This window comes from Odocoileus virginianus, chromosome 6, assembly GCF_023699985.2.
Source record: "Odocoileus virginianus isolate 20LAN1187 ecotype Illinois chromosome 6, Ovbor_1.2, whole genome shotgun sequence".
Taxonomy (NCBI): Eukaryota; Metazoa; Chordata; class Mammalia; order Artiodactyla; family Cervidae; genus Odocoileus; species Odocoileus virginianus.
Window position 1 is genome coordinate 16,127,964 of NC_069679.1, and position 20,390 is coordinate 16,148,353.

Sequence of the window (20,390 nt, forward strand, 5' to 3'; positions counted from 1 at the left end):
GCTTTTTGTTAAGCAGGTATTAACGGTGGTTACTATTTGCAAAAATTACTAAACAATTTTTGCCAAGTTTGTAAAAATTGCATGAGCTTCAAAGTATCACATTCACTTATCCAAGAAACCTCTTTTTTTTTAATCTTTGTGTAAGATTTAGGTGATTTTGTTTTTCATAATGTGTTAAACATTCACAAAAAGTGATGTTAAGCACAGTTTAAGCCCAGATTGGGTATATTTGTCCCTTAGGAACAGAAGCTAAAACTGTTACTCTAGGTAGCTATATAGTGATCCCTTACCATAAAGATTTTGTAATAGGAATCAAAAGCTTTGCCATTGAAAAAAATAAAAGCTTAAGCATTTATATTGTCACATGGACTAAGGAAATCATACACCTAATGTTGGCAAATAAAGAGAAATGTAAGAAATTAGTATTTAAGAATGGTTAAATCCTTAAATGGAAATTAAAATTATTTGAAGGGCACTTTTCTTGCCTTGAGGTGTTAGAAATGGGTTCCTTAGGATCAGCATGTACCAAGGTAACAGTTTAATATCACTCATCTGGAATGATTTGGCCACAAAATTGATATCTGAAATAATTCTAGATTTGATTTCAAATAGATAGGCATTAGTAACATTTTCATGTTGGCTGGAGAAGAGGGATTTAAGAAGGATGGCTTCTTAAACTTGGAGGACCTCTTTGTGTTTCCCATGCTTAATGCCTCCTGCTGTTTTCTTTGGTAGAGGATATAAACACCATATTTTTGATTAGGTCTCTAGAGGGTTTTGCATAGTGTGTGACCTTGTTTTGGATGGAGTTTCTGTTAGAAACAAGCAAGGAATAAGCTCCAAAATAGCTAGTTATTCTAATCTTAAAGATTAATTTATATTAACTGGTGGATGTGTGGGATGTTACATGGGGAGTGTGACAGTTGAAAGAACCCTGGTCTAGGAGTTAAGAGAACTGGACTTTTCCCCTCCTGCTGCTTATTACCTACCTGTTAGGCAAATCAGTTAAACTTTCTGAAATTCAGTTTTATAATTATAAGGGGTCTTAGACTTCTTACCTCTTAATTTCTATTTTCTGTAATTCATTTGTTGCCAGAAGGCTAAATAGTGTACAGAAATAGTTTTATTTGTTGACAGCAGTTTTTGTATGTTAGTAATTACTGTTAACTGTCTTAATAACAATATTTCAATCTTAAGGTCATTTTATTGTCTTTGGGGAGCATTATTTGCTCATACTTAATATATATACTCATTCATTCTCATTGGGATCAGGGAGGCTTAAAATTTTGTACATAATAGATTTACTAGATAGTTGACTATGGTGAAAACCAGAACTTTAAGATGTAGCATAGCTGCATGTGTTCTCTATTGGAAATCTGAGGTTTATAAAGGGAAAAGTGATTTCTGTACGGCTTTATGGTATGGCATTTAGTGTGGTAGGTTATAATCTTCGAGTTACTATGTTTTGATCCTAATTGGGGATAGAGATTCTTTATTAAACTCTATACAGTAGTTTTTAAACATGAGCAGACATTAGGACCAGCAAGAGGGCTAGTTAAAACAGATTGCTGGGCTCTCCATCACCACTTCCTAATAAATTCAGTCTGGGGTAGACCCTATTTGCATTTCTAGTATGTGCTATCTTGGTTGGCAGCCCTCACTTTGAGAATACCCGTTTAGAAGATGCAAATCTCCTAGAGGTTTGACAAAACTACAGGTGTACTATTAATTGCAAAAGTTACAATTAAGTTCAATTTGGTTAATCATTTTTATGAGGGGTAGCTCATCAATTAAACATAGCATCTTGGGAGACATCTTAAGTTCTTGAATTTGAAAGATGTAAATGTTTTCACATTATTTTTTAAGCTTATAACATGTTTGCCGAGGATTTGTTTGTAGATGAACCAGTTATTTAACATCCTGACATTATTGAGTACAAGTTCAGGCTGTGATTCCAAAGAAGAAAACTGAATGTCTCACCATAACTGAACATCCCTTACATTTAACACATTTAGAATGTATATTTGAATGTACATTCAAATAATTGTACCTTTTCTGTAACTTTTTTTTAATAGTTTGTACATTTGTAAAATTTAACACATCAGCTAAAATTTAACACAGTCTAAGCGTAAAAGTAGCTTCTGTGGTCTGCTACTTCTCAAAAATAGTTAATAGTACCTTTTCCATTGCCGTAGTCATTAATTTGTAATTGATTTAAGGAACACTTTTTAAAAGCTCAGCTTAAATTTTTTTAGTTCACTGACATTTGGATAGAATAAAATCTCATGGCTGAATATTAAAACGCAAGTACAGTCATTCTTATTTGTTCAAAGACCTACAATCTAATTGCAAATCTTAGCCAGTCTGTTGTGGTAGGTATCAGATTCTTAGAATTCCTGTCTTGGAATTCACCATGTGTACTATTTGTAAACAGTGGGACCACAAAGAAACATGTACTTTTTGCCTGTTTTTTTTTTTTTAACATTGTATAGTCAGTAGCCATAATAATCTTTTTTCCTTCATCTGACTTTTCATTCTGTTACTGAGTGGATTAATGTGCTCTTTATGTAAACTGTTTCCCTGACAGGTTCTGTCAGGTCTTACAGATTGACCACTCATTTGTTTTGAGACTAGATGTCATCTCTAGTATGTATCTTCAGAGTAGACCCTTCCCCTTCAGTTTGTATGGTAGGAAAAGCTACCTGGGCCTAAAATTTAAAACACGAATCTGCTTTCTGATGTTTGACATTTGCTCACTTCATCTCTGTTTACCTGGTTTTTCTAAGTTTTCTTTTGCCAAACTGATTATCAAGATGAGCATTTGAATGTGGATTTTTTTTGAGACCCTTAAGGGAATATAGGTGCATATGTAATTAAAATAGTCACCTACTGACATTGAAGAATTGTGAATCCAGTCACTGGTAGAGGTGATAATTCTATAGAGGCTCTCCCCATCCAGTGGGATGTTAATGCTTTACCAGAATGTTACATGAAATGGACAGATGTTTCTGTCTTGGGGGTTTAGGGCACAACATTTCTGAGGAACTCTGACTCAATCTGTCCCTTCTCCTTTCACAGGGCAGCAAGGCGAACCCCATCCCTACTCACTGGAGCTCAGCTTTGATTTTTAACCTCCCTTCCCCACCCTTCCAGAACACACACATTCCCATTCCAAAATTGATTTTATAAAGACATTTTAAACATAATGATGCAACTTGGTGTGCACTACGGCAAATTACAGGTGTTTTTTTTTTCAATTGTTTCCAAAAACGGGACTTGGATTTAAGATGTAATTTTTAAATTTCTATTTCTATTTTTTCTGCAGCAATTGGGTTAGAGGAGGAGGAGCCTTTTAGCCTCTCATAAACTGACCTCTCTACTTCCTCGTGTATTTTTAAGATTGATTGATGATGTGGAAAGGGCTTTGCTTGTCTGCTACTGAGAACTTTACCCTTGCGGTTTTTGTGGAAACTGCTTTTGGAAAGAGAAAAGAAATGAACTTTACTGACTTGACATTTTTGCACCTCCCGTTTTTCTAATCTGGGCTATTTTTATTTTTGTTTTTTTACAGTGAGATTTTTTTGATCTTCAGCTACAGTAAGTTATTCCAATTTTTTTTTTACATTTTTCCTGACTTTCCGCTGATTTCCTTTTTATTGTTGTTACTAGTTACTATTATTTATTATTATACTTAATGATGGTGATGATGATGATGATAATGACACTGATGATTTTTAACCGGATTAAAATCGAGTTTTTCTGAATGTTCATTAAGAATTTCTCCGGCCTCCTGATTGACTTTGGAGTTTTACATCTTGGGAGAGAAAGTGAAGGCATTAGCATTTTTAAGTGGATTGATCACATAAACCTTTTCTCTCCCAACCCTCCCCCCTTGCCCTTATCCCCTTCCCCACGCTCGAAAGAATTTTACTGGCTGTTAAGTCTGTGACCTTATTTTTCCTGATCTTTAACTTAACTGTTTTAGAGCATCTCTGGACGTCTGTATTTTTTATTTTTTTATTTTTGTTTTTTTTTATTTTTAATCTTTCATTTGTTAAATTTTTAAACTGTGCTGCAATAAAATGTGTGTGGTATTACTTAACACCTATGACGGTGATGGCATTTTCCCAGAAAGCCATCCCCCTCCTGTTTCCCTTGAAATCCCATCCTGCTTTTCCTGTACACTACCCGTCACAAACCACAAGCTGCAGCAACACGGATGCCCAGCCTGGAGCAGCAGCAGCCAGGATGACCTGGAGCCAGGGGGGCCTTCGGAACAGATGCACACCCTTCCTGGGTGATGGTAAGAGGTGTGAGGTCCACTTGGTTTCATTGGAAAGACTAGGAAATAACACCTGTTTAAGTTGATGTGGTGCAGGTGATAGCTTCTGGAAATGTTTGGATTAGGCTTTTGTGTGTGTATCTCAAGATGTTTCCTAAGGAAGGACCCTTCAGGATTTTGTAAACTAATGGAATTACAAGTGTCAAACTTGGGGTCCTGAGGGTTTTTACTAAATGAAAGAGCAGCTGAAGTTTACATATATTTTAGAGTGAAAATAGCATGTTTTAATTATCAGCAAGACAAAAACATTAGGTATTCTTTTTTTAGATTATTGCAAATTAGTAAAGATTTTCTGTCTTTAGAGTAATCTTCCTTGGGATTGTGACAATAATTTTGAATTGTATTCAGTTTAGACTTTTTTGTCATTAAAATTTAGCGTGAATCAACCCACAAGAAACACGCTTTGATATTGAAATGCTATCTGACTGGAAGGGTTTTTAAAAAGAAAAGGATAAATAGCCTTTTTAACCTCAGAAAGCAGGAAAATCTGTATAATCTCTGTATCCAAACCAGGAAAGATCAAGGATTGACCTCTTTTTCAGTGATTATTTGTGGCCCAGCTACATATTAGGGAATTGACTGTGTTCCAGAGGTTAGTAAGACTGAATATTCACATGAAAAATGCAGAGGTTAATAAGGATGTGGATAGTCAAAGTGATAAAAATAATAGCAACCTGTAGAAATCGCAGAGAGTAGGACACAACTGAGTGACTAACACACAGTAATATTTTACTGACAGCGGTGAAATGTTTTGATAATTCACTTGAGAGTTGCTTTAATGTTGAGCTGAGGTAAGGCCAGGGGAGAAGTGAGTTGTTTTTAAAGGTATACTTACTGCTGTTTGTGCTGGAGTACATCACATACTTGACCCCTCCCCTTACTCCTGTTGAAAGTAAAATCTAGTTAAAGTGAAAACTGAAGGCAGCCTAAAGGAAAACAAAATGGGAGAAAATTAAGTAAAATGTCGTGAGGTTACCTGAAAGAGGAATGGAAAATTTTCTTTTAGGTCCAGGTTTTATTGATATCCTTTTACAAATCCATTATTTTATGGGTCATGTTCTTCTGGTTTGCGGAATGCAAAAAGGTGTAATAGTTCTTCAGGGACTCATAGCCTTGTGAGGGAGACGGATGAGATAATGTCACTGTGGTTAAAGGTAGGCACAGAGCCTATGGAACTGTGCAATAGATGGGTGCCTAATTGACTCTTAAGAGGTCAGGAAAGGCTTTTAGAGAGTTAAGGCCAGATTATAAAAATTTTAATACCACGCCAAGGAATTTGTACTTTATCCAGAAACCGACGACTATTAAAAGATTCTGAACTGAGGAGTGACATCAGATTTTCATTTTTAGAAATGTCATTGTGATAGCCATGTGGAAATGGCGTAGAGGAGAATGAGATTGGAGTAGATGATAAACTGGAATAGAGGGAAGAATAATGAACTGGCTTTACTGGCCTGTTCACTGGGCAAATATCACTGCCAAAAGCCATGGTATTGGAATTAGGAACCAGTAAATTTAGGATTTGGTGGTGGCTGTGATATGAAGAGTGACAGATTTGGGAAGATTCCCAGCTTTCAAGTTAGAAATGTTGTTCATTAAACATTTGAATGCTTATTCTGAAAATCACCATTAGGCTTGGGCGTATACAGGTGAACAAACCATACTGTCTCCTGCCCTCTTGAGTATTATAGCCCATTGAGAGAAGAGAAAAGAACAGCATTTTCACAGTCTAAATCCATGAAGGAAAAGAGATGATAGTTAAGGGAGTGAGATACAGATATGGCAGTGAAAGGGTGCTGCCAGCAGAGACCTTAGGAGCTGATGTTGAAGTCAGAAGTTGGATTATTTTAGAAAGCCCAAATAGGTGGGGGTGGGTGGGAGGGAGTTGGCCTCATTTCAAGAAATCCTTCTAGAAGATAGTCACCAAGAATACACAGAACAAGATGTGAGGTTGGAAAAGTAGGCAAGAACCAAGCATAGTATATGGGCCCATGTTTAATATCTAGGTTACTTTGGACACAATAGGAATTTGTTTGAGGACTTTGGAGATTAGAGAGAGTTGGTTACTTTCTTGGAATTTCCTTTTGGCAGTTGTGTGGGGAATGTTGATGAAGACTAAGTGTAAGTAGGACTAAAGACCAGGTTAGAAGACCTGTTATAATAGGCCATTATATTCATCTCTTGAAGAAGGTAGTAATCCTAGGCCTGAGGGCACTTGGCCCTGGTTTTTCAAATGAGATTTCTTTGTGTGTCTTGATGAACAAGAGTTTGAAGAGGATATTTAGTTAGGCTTTAGGAAGTTAGTTATTTCTCTAACACCCCTGTTGAATCAGACCTGACATAATAGCTTTCCTATTTGAAAGGAAAAATGAAGTACAAAATCTTCAGTTTCTTGAAAGTGGTAAATGGGAAACTTACCGTGTGTTCATTGCTGTTAAAGTTCCTGTGTTAACTTAGTCATCATAACCTTATGTAAATATTACTGTCTTTCACATGTTGGAGATGAGACTATTTGTGTGCAGATTTGCATAATTTGCCATAAGTTAGACATACCCAATAAATGTCACATGAGGCATGGATTCAACGCAGGCAGTTAGCAAGTCTTAATCATACTAGATTGACTGTACTTGATATGTGAAGTATTCTAGAAAAACATCTTTAATTTGATTAAAGTGCCTAAACAAAAAACTGCTCTGGACTTCAGTTTTTAGCAAGTTGTAAGCAAGATATCATTGTTAAACTATTTTGTTCAGTTTTCAACAGTCTAAATAGCATGAAGTATCCAAGGTAATTATTTGGGTAGATACAGGTTTGTAGGATAATTTTGAAGACTCTTTGGTTGTAGCAACATTCTTCAGGGAAATAAGCATAATAAACATTTAAAAGTGAGTTTCACTTGGGAGAAAAGAAGTAATTGTATAATTTATGGTTTTAAAAAATATGTAACCCAGAGGGGTTTACTAAATCCAGTGGTCCTTTTCCAGTCCTTATCAGTCTTGTTGGTATGATTTAACCAGTTGAGCTGCCACTTTTTAAAAATATTTTCTACTTAGCTTCCAGGTTTTATTCTCTTTCTGGCTCTTCCTTCTCCCAAGTGTGTTCTTCTACTTCTCTTTTCTACTCACACTTCCCTGGGTCATTTCATTCAGTCACGTGATTTTCTATACTATCTATAAGCTGATGATGCCCAAACATGTATCACCAGCCTGGACTTCTCTTTATTGTCTCTATCCATTTACCCACCTGACAGCTCCCGTGAGTGTTAAGTATATATCAGTTTAAAAGTCCAAAACTGGACTCCTGCTCTACTCTCAAACCAGTTTCTTCTGCAGTGTTGCCCATTTCAGTTAATGAAACTGGTGTTTTCATGTCAGTTAGGTCAGACTTTGATTAGCTATCCTTGACTTTTTTTCCCTCTCATACCTCATCTTTGGCATTGTAGAAAACACTATCATTTCTGCCTTTAATTATAACAAGGATTCACTTCTGCTGTGACTTGATCCAGTTTCAAGCCATCATTTGTCTTTGGTACATTATTGCAATAGATTATATTTCTTTTATACCTCCACCCCAGTGTGTGGTAGCTAGATTGATCCTATTAAAATAATAATGTTTGAAAAATTATCACCTGGGTTTCCTGTTTGAAACTCACTTAATAACTGCCTATTTCAGCATTAAGTCAAAATTGTATTGTGATTTACAACATGTGCTATATCTGTTGTGTACCTCCTCTCCTTGTTAATTGTATACTACTCTGCTTCAGCCACACTGACCTGCTTAACTGAGATTTGAATACACTACGTATTCCTACCTCAAAAGCCTTTGGTAGGGGGCCGGGGACAGGGGTCTCTTCCCCAGACAGGTTGGATTCCTCAGTTCATTTTTGTTCTTATTCAAAAGCCATCACCTCAGTGTTGTTTTCTCTCACTTAGCCTTCTAATTGCTCTTTAGCACTTCTCATCAGCTCACATATTATAGAAGTTTATTTTCAATACTTACCTGGCAGAGGAGATACCATGATCAAGAAGGTGGTTCTCCCAGGGCGAGGCTCACCCATTGCAATCTGGGTGTGTTGACCTCTGCGATTTCCTCAAATAGGGGAAACTCGACTGTGTAATTTATGGTAGTGGGGGACTGCGTGCGTGCTTTCCCCTGGGGAGGGGGGGGTTATTTTCTACTGTGTAAGATACAGAGAAATATCTGGAAAGATGCACATGAAACACCATTGATGGATTACTTCTGGACGAGCAGGAAAGACTTAGGGTTAGAAGGAAACTTGCTTTGTGTGTTCAGGGACTGTTAATGAGCAACACAACAGTATTTTACTTCGAATTAAACCTAAAACTCCTTATTGTCGATATACTTCAGCTCTTTGATTTTATGTCTGGATATAAATAGCATAACTGTGGCTTATGTGGTAGGAGTTTAGTAAGTTTTAAGAGCAGTCTTAAATTAGGTTTAGTTGTAAGAGCAGCCTTAAATTAGGTTTGCCTGTGATGGAATGAGTCCCATTAGCATTTGAGGATATAGGCTGCTGTATTGCTGGTGATGGAGCATTAATAAAAATTTGGAAGAACTTTGTCATTTTTTTTTATTTTTTATTTTTTTATTTTTTTTGAACTTTGTCATTTTTAAGGATTTATTCTCCACTGAGAATACATAGCTAATTTTAAGCAGAAGCCATAGGGAAGGAAACAGCAACCCACTCCAGTATCCTTGCCTGGAAAATCTCATGGACAGAGGAGCCTGGTGGGCTGCAGTCCATGGGGTAGCTAAGAGTTGGACATGACTGAAGAGACTTAGCAGCAGCAGCAGGTGACTCAGTGGTCAAGAACTTGCCTGCAAATGCAGGAGACACAGGTTCCATCCTTGGGTTGGGGAGATCCCCTGAATTAGGAAATGACAATCCACTCCAGTATTCTTGCTTGGAAAATTCCGTGGACAGAGAAACTTGGTGGGCTTCACCTATGGGGTCACAAAAAGTTGGACATGACCGAGTGCACACATAGTAGATTAAAGGGCATCTGAGTTTTTCTTCCTATCTAATCTGATTCCAGTTTGACCTGTCTGAAATACTCTTCCTGTTTATTGTTTAGATTAACCTATAGCTTTTGAGTTGGTTTCAGAACTAATATAACTCCCTGGAAATTCATTGAACCAGTCTTAGGCTTTTCTAACTTGTCTGGAATAACGTTTAGGAATAGTTGAATACATGTTAAACGAAAAATTTTCCTTAGTGCTCTTACTAAATTCTGAATTCTGAAAATTCGGTAACGATAGTGTGCTATAATTCCTTAAATTTTTAAATATAGTCTTTGACTTAGTAGTTTTGTGATAACTTTTAAAAACTTTATGGCTAAAATTAAGGTAGTAAAGTGTGCTTTCCAAGGAAAAAATTTCCCTTGTTATCCTTGAAAGCTTGTTGGCTTCCTGTGTTGGAATTAATGGTTTGTGTTAAGATGTAGTTTTACTGAATTTAAAAAGGAAGACTAATCAAATGAATTAAGATTGACGTGGATTTTTAAAAGAAGTTACTCCCATCTTTATTTTAGCTTTAATCTGAATTAAGCAACGCATGCACATACAAAATTTAGAGAATGCAATGGAGACCCATCATAAAAGATACACTTTCTTACCCATTCAGAATAAAAGTTTTGATGTGTTCTTTCAGACTTTTTTTTTGGTGTATGTACGCTTTTGAAAAAGTAATATCCTACATATGACTCCTGTCTATGGAATTTCCCAGGCAAGAATACTGGAGTGGGTTGCCAGTTCCGCTTCCATGGGCTCTTCTTGACCCAGGGATTGAACCTGTCTCTCCTGTGTCTCCTGCATTGGCAGGCAGGTTATTTACCACCGAACCACCTGGAAGGCCCCTTACATATGCCACATACATTTAAGTAGACTTTTTTCCCCCAGCATGAACATAACATCAGTATGTTATTAGATACAGCTCTCCTAAAGATTTTAATAACTGCATAGTATTACATTGCATACTTAGACAATGTTTTTACTTAACCAGTACTCTTATTTCCTTTTAAAAGTAATTGAGCAGTCTCACAGCTAAGATTTTGTGAATAACCCTTAGTTATTTGCTTAGAATTAAGCCCTAGAAGTATAACTGTTCAAGAGCATTCATGTTTTAAAAGCTTCAATCTAGGTTGCTTTCTAAAAAAGGTAAAAACAGTTTACTTAATGTAAGTGACCACTAATATTTGACTTCTAATTTTGTTAATTTCTTGGGTCTTTTTCATTATGTTTCAGGATTTGGTCCTGAAATTTAAATGTTCTTCATGTTTGATAAGTCTATTAATTGAAGAGTAAGAATGTTTAAAGAGTTAATACATTTTCTGAGTAAAAGGCTGCTGCCAGGTTAAATGCTACGAACTTGTCCGTCTTTGGCAATTTTGGGCTAATCTTGTTTTTATCTATACCTGCATCCATTCCCTTCCCCTCATGTTATTTTGAAGTAAATAAATAATTGATATTATTTCATCTATAGTTATTTCAGTGTTTCTTTGAAAGATAAGGACTCTGTCACATAAAAACATGTAATAAAATATATTTGAAGACTAAGGTACTACTCTGAGGACTGAATAAGGCATTCTCTAGTTTTTTCTACGGAAATGGTAACTTGAATCACTTTTTTTTGCTTATGTTTTGCTTCTTCCTTCCTAGAATTTGGAAACTTCTGTTAATTCGAGATAAGTGTAAAATTTTGAGTGAGAAACTTGGTAATGATTATCCTCGTGTGTTATAAAATTGAGTTTTCACGCTAGCAAAAGATGGGATTTGCTGTATTTCAAATACATTTTGGCCTTCCCAAGTGGCACTAGTGGTAAAGAACCTGCCTGCCAATGCATGAGATGTAAGAAACTCTGGTTCGATCCCTGTGTTAGGAAGATCCCCTGGAGGAAGAAATGGCAACCCACTCCAGTATTCTTGCTTGGAGAATGCCATGGACAGAGCAGCCTGGCAGGCTGTGGTCCATAGGGTCACAAACAGACATGACTGAAGCAACTTAAGACACATAACATTTTACTACTAAATTCTGGGACTAAGAATAATCCTACGTTTTAGTTGCTTGGGTCTGAGAGATGGAGAATGATGTAGTAACTTTAAGTTGGGTTTCCTTACTAAAAATTATTTTGTTGTACCATCAGATCTTTTGTTCTCAATTCAGAAATCTGTGACAGTTTTTCATCAGTTTGATCACAGAACCTGACTTCAACTGATTCGAGATTATTTATAGTCTTTGTTATATATAGTGGCTATGCATATGTATTGTTGTAGAAATATTAATGTGTTATATCTGGTAGCTGGATGCTTGCCCAGATCCCACTCTGTTACATAGCAAAACTATAGTATTATCTTGGCAAAATCTGAAAAATCTTGATTTTTTTTTTTCCCCTAACATGTGTCTCCTGGTGAGACTTTTTTTCCCCCCATTTTATTTTTATTAGTTGGAGGCTAATTACTTTACAATATTGTAGTGGTTTTTGCCATACATTGACGTGAATCAGCCATGGATTTACATGTATTCCCCATCCCGATCCCCCCTCCCACCTCCTTCACCCGATCCCCTGGTGAGACTTTAAAAAGTTTATTTGGTTACTAAAGGCTCAGTTTGAGTTCACTGATAACATTGATGCTTTCTACAAGATAATAAATATAGTCCTACGTGTAAGTATTGTTGACCCTTGCTATTCAGACTATGATCTGTGCTACGGCAATAGCATATCATTATGATTATCTGGAAGCTAATACGGAATACCGTGTCCTACCCTTTCACTCCTTTTTATTACTTGGGAATTGAACATTTTAATAGATCTTCTGGAGTGCTTTTGCTCTTTGGGGAGCATAGTAGAGGATCATAAAGTAGCCACATTTTATGTAAATTTGAGATGATGCAGTATTAAAGATGACTCATGTACAAATTTTGAATAATGACTCTTCCTAATTACAAATAGAATTAAAAATGAAATAATTTCCATCAGGCAATCTGAATAAAATGGCTGAGCCCCATAAGCTAGTAATCAGATAATACATGCCATCCTGAAATGTGTGTATTTTGAATTATCTGAGCTCTTAGGCAAATCATATATCTTATATAGTGTGACCAATGTGTAATTATTTTTTTGTGATAAATGGTAGCTGAAACATTTGAAAAACAAAACTTTGCAGGTCAGGGTGGCTCTTAAGTTATGACCATTTTTTCTTTTTCCCGGCTTTTGACACATAACAAAACAGAATAATGCATTTCTTTCACCTAGATTGCTATGTTTGCTTTTTCTCAAATGTTTTTTGCTGAAAACAGTCAAGGTTTATTGACCTTACTAAAGTAATTCTTAATTCTTTTGCTATGAAACGCATTCTCTTACATATTGCTAATGCTTATAGATTCAGGAACGTTTTTTCAAATGGTTTAAAATATTCTGAGGAAACTGATGTAGATGGGGAGTTTTCCTATGTAGAAGTTGTTCTAGTTAAGAATTTTTTTCCCCTCCCCCTAAAGTGTGATGTAACACTCATAGAGGTGACTTAACATTTAATGATGGGTGAGGAGGACACATTAGGAGTATGGAATTAACGGATAGAAACTACTAAACATAAAATATAAGCAAGGATTTACTGTTTAGTAAATACAGGTGGTATTGTTGGTGAAGAACCTGCCTGCCAATGCAGGTTAGATGTAAGAGATGCAGGTTCATTCTTTGGGTCAGGAAGATTCCCTGGAGGAGGGCATAGCAACACACTTCAGTATTTTTGCCTGGAGAATCCCATGGACAGAGGAGCCTGGCAGGCTGCATTGCATACTGTTGCATGAATTGGACATGACTGAAGCAACTAAGCACATATACACAGGGAATTACACCCAGTATTTGTGTGTGTTGGGACTGCCAACAGACATAGAATGAGAAACACCAAATTATGGAATGCAACATCTAGTTAAAGTTTTGTTGTCCTAAAGATGCCCCTTTCCTTGATTTTATGTAGTTCTGAATTGCTTTAAGGAGGGGAGGCACTCAACTTTTCCAGCTTCGGTTAAGAAATTTATAGAAAAGCATTGACTATACCAAGCCATATAATTATTAAATTCCAGGGTAGCATGAAGCTATCTTTACAGAACGAAAAAATTAGGAAACTTACAGTATTAAAGAAAGATTGGGAGAAAAGAGTTTTCTAAAACGTCATGATCTTACCACATCCTGAGATGTCTGACACTTTAGTGTGTAATCTTCTAGATAATTTATGTATTGTGTATGCTGCTTAACATCTTGAAAATCTCTTGTTGTCAGGTTATTTTTTTATTATATATATTTTTGGCTGTGCCATGCAGCTTGTAGGGTCTTACTTCCCCACCCAGGGATGAGCTTGTGCCCCCTCCAGGGGAAGTGTGGGTTCTTAACCACTGGACTGACAAAATTCCCAATAAAAGAAATTTTTTTAAAAATAAAAGTTGTTGCTTGTTTCCAGTTAGACTGATGTACTGAAATTCATTTAGTCTCATATTATGTGTTTATTTTCAAATTTCTCACTGTACTATGTCCACATCCTTGATTCCTTCAGATAAGTTCTCAGAGGTAAGATTATTGAGTCACAGACTATGCATGAGGTTTTTTTTTAAAGAACGTGTACAATTTTAAGGCTTTGATAAAAAGTCCACTTCTGAATATACCGTTACCTGTTCATATTGTCAGAAATAATGTGTGAAATTTCAATTTAAAATATTTTTACTTGTTTGGTAGATACAGTGTTTGGTTTAATTTTTAATCATCTTTTGTGTCCTTGTGTCTATGTCCCATCTTATTGGTGTGCACCAATAATAGAAAATGGTGTAGCAGTAGGAGCAGCTGCAGTGGCTGCACTTGCTGCGTGCCAGGCACCACGTTCAGTGTTCTCTTTGTCTTCACTTACACCTCATACCTATCCTGCGAGAAAAGCGCTATCAACAATACTCATTTTATGATTGAAGAGTGGTGTTTGAAGGGATTGGTTTTCCAGAGGGAAGTCCACACCACTTATGTGGTTAAGTTTGAAATTGGAATGTGTTTATTTTTTAATATACAGTATTAAATGTTGTGGACAAATACGTATTGCACACACTGATCAGTTGTTTGCTTTTTAATTATGGTATATTTTAGTATGGGGATTCTCTTTTTGTATTTTCTTTTCAGGAAGTTCTCATGTCAAAGTTAGTACTTTAAATGTAGTTCAGTCACGATGGGCATGGCATGACTGTGGGGATAGATATCTTTGTATCTACCTTTTCAGTTAAGATATTTTTTGAAATAGGCTAGTCTAAACTTTCATAGTTACTAACTTGGGTCTTATTCAGAAATAAACCTGGTTAGAGCTTTTCCATATACAGAACATTCACAGAAAGGTTTTTCAGTTGGGATTGATCTTATTATCATTTCAAAACTAAAATACAGCATAAAGAAAACTTTTGAAAGAAAATTGTGTTAATCTTCGTTGTTCAGTTGCTGAGTCATGTCTGACTCTGCAGCCCCATGGACTTAGCACACCAGGCTTCCCGATCCTTCACTCTCTTCCACAGTGTGCTCAGACTTGTGTCCATTGAGTAGGTGATGCCATCTAGCCTTCTCATCCTCTGTTAGCTGTTCTCCTCCTGGCCTCAATCTTTCCACCATCACAGTCTTTTCCAGTGAGTTAGCTCTTCTTATCAGGTAGCCAGAGTAGTGGAGTCCAATGAATATTCAGGGTTGATTTCCTTTAGGATTGACTGGTTTGATCTCCTTGCACTCCAAGGGACTCTCAAGAGTCTTCTCCAACACCACAGTTCAAAAGCATCAATTTTTTCAGTGCTCAGCCGCCTTTATGGTCCAGTTCTCACATCCATACATGACTATTGAAAAAACCATATCTTTGATTATATGAATCTTTGTCAGCAAAGTGATGTCTCTGCTTTTTAATACGCTGTCTAGGTTTGTCATAGCCTTTCTTCCAACCAGGAGCAAGCGTCTTTAATTTTGTGGCTGCAGTCACCATCCACAGTGATTTTGGAGTCCAAGAAAGTAAAATCTGTCACTGTTTCCACTTTTTCCTCTTCTAGTTGCCTTGAAGTGATGGGACTAGATGCCGTGATCTTCAGTTTTTGAATGTTGAGTTTTAAGCCAGCTTTTTCACTGTCCTCTTCCACCCTCATCAAGAGACTCTTTAGTTCCTCTTCACTTTCTGCCACTAGGGTAGTATCGTCTGTATACCTGAAGTTGTTGATAATTTACCTGGCAATCTTGATTCCAGCTTGTGATGTTCAGCATTTCTCATAATGTACTCTGCACGGAAGTTAAATAAGCAGGGTGTCAGCATACAGCCTTGACATACTCCTTTCCCAATTTTGAATCAGTTTGTTGTTCTTGCCCACTTCTAACTGCTGCTTCTTGACTTACATACGGGTTTCTCAGGAGACAGGTCAGGTGATCTGGTATTCCCATCTCTTTAAGAATTTTCCAGTTGGTTGTGATCCACACAGTAGCTCAGCTGGTAAAGAATCTGCCTACAATGCAGGAGACCACAGTTCAATTCCTGGGTCGGGAAGATCCCCTGGAGAAGGGATAAGCTACCCACCCACTCCAATATTCTTGGGTTTCCCTGGTGGCTCAGATGGTAGAGAACCTACCTGCAATGCAGGAGGCCTGGATTGGGAAGATCCCCTGGAGAGGAAACAGCTACCCAATCTCATATTCTGGCCTGGAGAATTTCATGGACAGAGGAGCCTGATGGGCTACAGTCCATGGGGTTGCAGAATTGGACACGGCTGAGCAACTTTGATTTTCACACAATCAAAGACTTAACATGGTTTAGCTTTAGTGTGTTAATCTTACTAAACTTTAAAATGACAGTTGAGCCCGCTCATATTATGTTGAAAAAAATGTGGAGAATATATACTTGGGAGAGGTTGTTAAAACTTCACACAACAAAATCAAAGTTTGAAATTTTCTTTGGGTTGGAACCAAGGACTGTGAATTACATATAAGAGGATTAAATAGTATATGAAATGCAGAGCCTTGCACTTAACAGTGAATTCTACAGATATTGACAGTGCTAAAGATAGCAAACATGATAGCATCTGGGTAGCGTCTAGAATGTAGTTCAGAGCCTGTTAAGTTTTAGAATTGAGTATCTTTTTCAGGTCCCTTGACTTCAGTGGCAATTCAAGAAGTTTGATGATTAATCATCCTCTGAAGAATTTGGGACACTGATCTATGTGATTTAGTTTTTTTTTTTTTTTGTCATTGAGGTCTGTTGCACTATACTTTGACAGGAATAGTCCTTTTTTATTATTATGAAATACTTATTAAAACTTGGGAACATGCAGAGAAAGAAAATAAATCAGCGCTCGGAGATAACCATTACCAATATTTTGATGTTTTGATCCATTTTCCTGTCTCATTAGCTATAGATGTATCTAACCTGTCTATGTTTTATATTCTTTTAACATCTTTACCAGTATGTAAACTTTCTACAATATGTTTTTGTTAAAAGGCTAATCTTTTTTTTACTTTTTTGTCCAGGAATTTACAAAACATCTTTTGTTTCTCTTTCCATTCCAAAATATGATTACCTGAAATTTATTTAACGTCATCAGTTGCTTAATTAGTACAGATTTATTGACCTCCCCATTGCTTAGCACTTAGCTTTAACTTAGATTTTTCTGTTCTTGTTTTAAAGAGCTTTTTTAAAAATCAGTTTTTGCTGTAATAGCTTTACGAAGGATTTTCAAATGAGCTTACAGAAACGTATACTAGTTTTACGTAGTTACAGCAGTGTAAGCACCAGTTTCCTCCTCTACCCGGCTGGATGACCATTCTGCATATCTGGGAAGAAAAACGATTTTTTGGGTACTTGCTCAAGAGTGTGATGTGGTATATATTTCTTTCCCATTTGCTGTAATAGGTTCTTAAAAAAAAGAAAAAACTTGAACAGATAAGTGTACTTTCATAAAATAAGCCATTCTTGTCTCAGCCTCCTGTTCTTGATCTGGTAACAACTATCTAGATGTACCATGTTTGATCTATGTTTTTTCCCCTCCTGAATGATATTACAGGCGTGATACTTCAGATGGGAACTGCAACATGGCAAACATTAATTCAGTATTATCTCTTACACAATCTACAGTAAATTTCTCTTCTTTTCACAGAAAAGATTTCTTTCCCATGGTGTTGCTTTCTTAATCTAGAAATGTCTTCCTACCCTTGAGTCCTAACAAGTTGTGTTGTATAAAGTCCCCACAGACTTGAAATCTGATTGTTTCCCTGCAGTATCAATTCAGGCCAAATATTTTACTAAGAATATTGCTTAGGTGACATGTTTATTTCGTCAAATCAGGAAGCATATAATGTTAGATCACTTCATATAAGTGGTGACTCATATTTCTATAGTAGTAGAGGTAATTTTTTTTTTTTTTTTTTTTTTTTAGTTAATAGTAAGTCATACTTGGAATCTATGTAAAGCCTGTTTTTCTCTTGACAAGCTTTTCACCCAGGGCTTTTGGCATATATTGACAGTTGTCTGAATCAGTTCTTATATGGGTGTAATCGTCACTGATTTAACAGGTTGTGGTCTGAGTCTTTTTCAATATACTTTTCTTAAAACACTTCTTCATGTTAATGGTTTATTACTTTATTCCCCTTTTTTGTTGCTTATAACTTTTGGGGGGACCATTTTGTCTTCCTATTTTGATAATTATGATACTTCTGGTGTGTAGAGTGAGATTGCTCCCCAATATTTGTTTAGATGGCTGTGGGGTACCATTTTTACTTTTAATCTATTTTTGTTTTTCAGTGTTAATATTTTTATAATTGGTTCTGCAAGTATAGTTGATTTACAGTGTTGTATTAGTTTCAGGTGTACAATGAAGTGATTCAGTTCTATATAGTTTATCTTAAAATGGTCAATTTGGTATTCTTGTGGTCTGAAAATACCAGCATGTGCTGTTTTTTCATGTTAATAGTCTTTACATGATAGTCTACCTTGGGACTATGTCTGTGTTTTGATAAATAATTAGCTTTGGGAATGAGCAAATTACAGTCCCTTGGTATCCTAGGAAGACTGATCGTAGGACCCTGGCAGATAACCAGGCTCTGGGATGCTCAAGTCCATTGTATAAAATGGTGTAGTATTTGCATATAATCTATACATATCCTCTCATATACTTTAAATTGTTTCTAGATTACTTATACCAAATATTATAATTATTAATAATACCTTAATGTAGCATAAATAGTTGTAAAGAAAATACAATGTAAAAAAATGTATGTTAATGCATATATGTGGAATCTAGAAAAATAGTATAAATGATCTTGTCTTCAAAGAGGAAATGGATACACACAGAGAACAAACATGGATACTGTAGGGGAAGGGCAGGTGAATTGGTAGGTTGGGATTAACATACATACACTACTATGTATAAAATAGATAACTAATGAGAATTTACTGTGTAGCACAGGAAACCCTACTTGGTGCTCTGTGGTGACCTAAATGGGAAGGAAATCCAGAAAAGGGGCTCTTTGTACATGTTATAGATGATTGACTTTGCTACACAGCAGTGTAAAGCAACTATATTTCAAACAAAGGAAAATCAGTATGTGTAAGAAGCACCAAATACAGTGCTTAGTGGGGTATTGTACATTACAGTTAATTCATTTAAAGACAGTGGCTGACTGGCTGCTTGCATGAACAAAGCAGTACCTGCTCTGTGCCAATTCATATATTCTACTGTTGAAAATGTTCTGAAAGTAAAACATAGCTGAGTTTAAAAAGTAAATATAGTGTAAATGTTATATAAATGGTGTGCAGCAAATTCAAGTTTGGGGTTTTGGAACTTTACATAGTAAATTTCCTCTGATAGTATTTTTTGATCCATGATTATTTAGATCTACAGATGCAGAATCTGCAGATAGGGAGGGCCAACTGTATGATGGCCAACTTTTTGCAGACATGGACAGTTTGTTGTTGCCTGCCGAAGGAGGCCAAAGGGAAATAGTTGATGAATGCAATGAAGACACATAGGAAGCAGAGAATATGATGGGGATGGGGAAGAATAACAGGAAAGTAGTGTGAAAGGAACTTAAAAGGGGCAAAATAGGAGCTTAAGTGTGTTAAAGGAAAGCAGTTTAGATCAGGTGATGTTGCTGTAAGTAGGCAGAGAAATTTATAGTATCTAAGAGGTACTGAGAAACTCTTGATAAGAAATTGTAAAAGACAGTGTGAGATAGGAAGTCTTTGGATTCAAGAAGATGGCTATCATTTTAAAAATTTGTCAACTCATTGCTGCCATCTAGTGACACTTTGTCTTTAAACTGCTTCAGAGAAAGGAAATGGCATATTAGGCATATGGGAGTTGTACACCATAACTCAAATTTCAAGATGAACAGTTGAAAACAAAATTGACAGGTTAACTTGTATTCTAACTCCATTCCAAATCTACGTGGTGTAAATTTCATGATTTTTGGTTTAGGATATGACTGATGTGGTAGAATTGGTAATAGAAACACATTTCTGTATCGATGAATCTTGGGCAGTTCTTGTCCTTCATACAGCCACTCATTGCTTTTATTGCTTCAACATAAAACAAAATCAAATGGACACATACATCCTTTGGTGTAATAAGTAACTCAACATTGTTGGTTTTGACTTTTACTCACCAATCTTAGTAATTTTTTTATGATAAAAAATTGTGAAAATAACCTGGGATGAAAAGATAGCAAGCACACACATGAGTATGCTTCCATTAAATAGAGGTTTGAGTTCTACCACCCTGTAACCTCTAGGGAAATAATCTTTTTCCGTTTGTACTGTGATGGAATTCTGCTTTTCTGGAAACCATTTGATATCTGCTACTGAGTTAAACAGTTCACAGAGTAACCAGGGAGTCAGTCATTTCAGAAATATTTCCCTCTGTGGTTTTAATCTTTGAAACTAATTTTAGGAAAGAAATTGATTATGTGTGTTTTTTATTCTGTGTTCTTTTATTTACTTACTATTTTTAAAAAGCTAGGAGAAATGGACTTGTCCTATAAGG

General features: G+C 36.2%; 1 protein-coding gene and 1 non-coding gene across 11 annotated transcripts in view; both read left to right on the plus strand.

Moving 5' to 3' along the window:
- Nucleotides 1-20,390, plus strand: part of HNRNPC (heterogeneous nuclear ribonucleoprotein C) — a 45,483-nt gene that overhangs the window by 1,126 nt on the left and 23,967 nt on the right. For 5 of the 10 annotated variants that reach the window (XM_070468894.1, XM_070468893.1, XM_070468900.1 and 2 more), the window contains one exon: nt 3,572-3,597. The exons of 1 other annotated variant lie outside the window; for it this stretch is intronic. The gene's annotated coding sequence lies outside the window, so the exon portion shown is untranslated. Of the gene's footprint in view, nt 1-3,078; nt 3,242-3,571; nt 3,598-4,131; nt 4,311-20,390 lie in introns of those variants that run through there. 4 more of the 10 variants (XM_070468896.1, XM_070468895.1, XM_070468898.1 and 1 more) reach the window with 3 other exon arrangements.
- LOC139035806 (U1 spliceosomal RNA) lies at nt 8,334-8,497 on the plus strand. Its single transcript, XR_011488516.1, has one exon. It is a non-coding gene; the product is annotated as a U1 spliceosomal RNA (small nuclear RNA).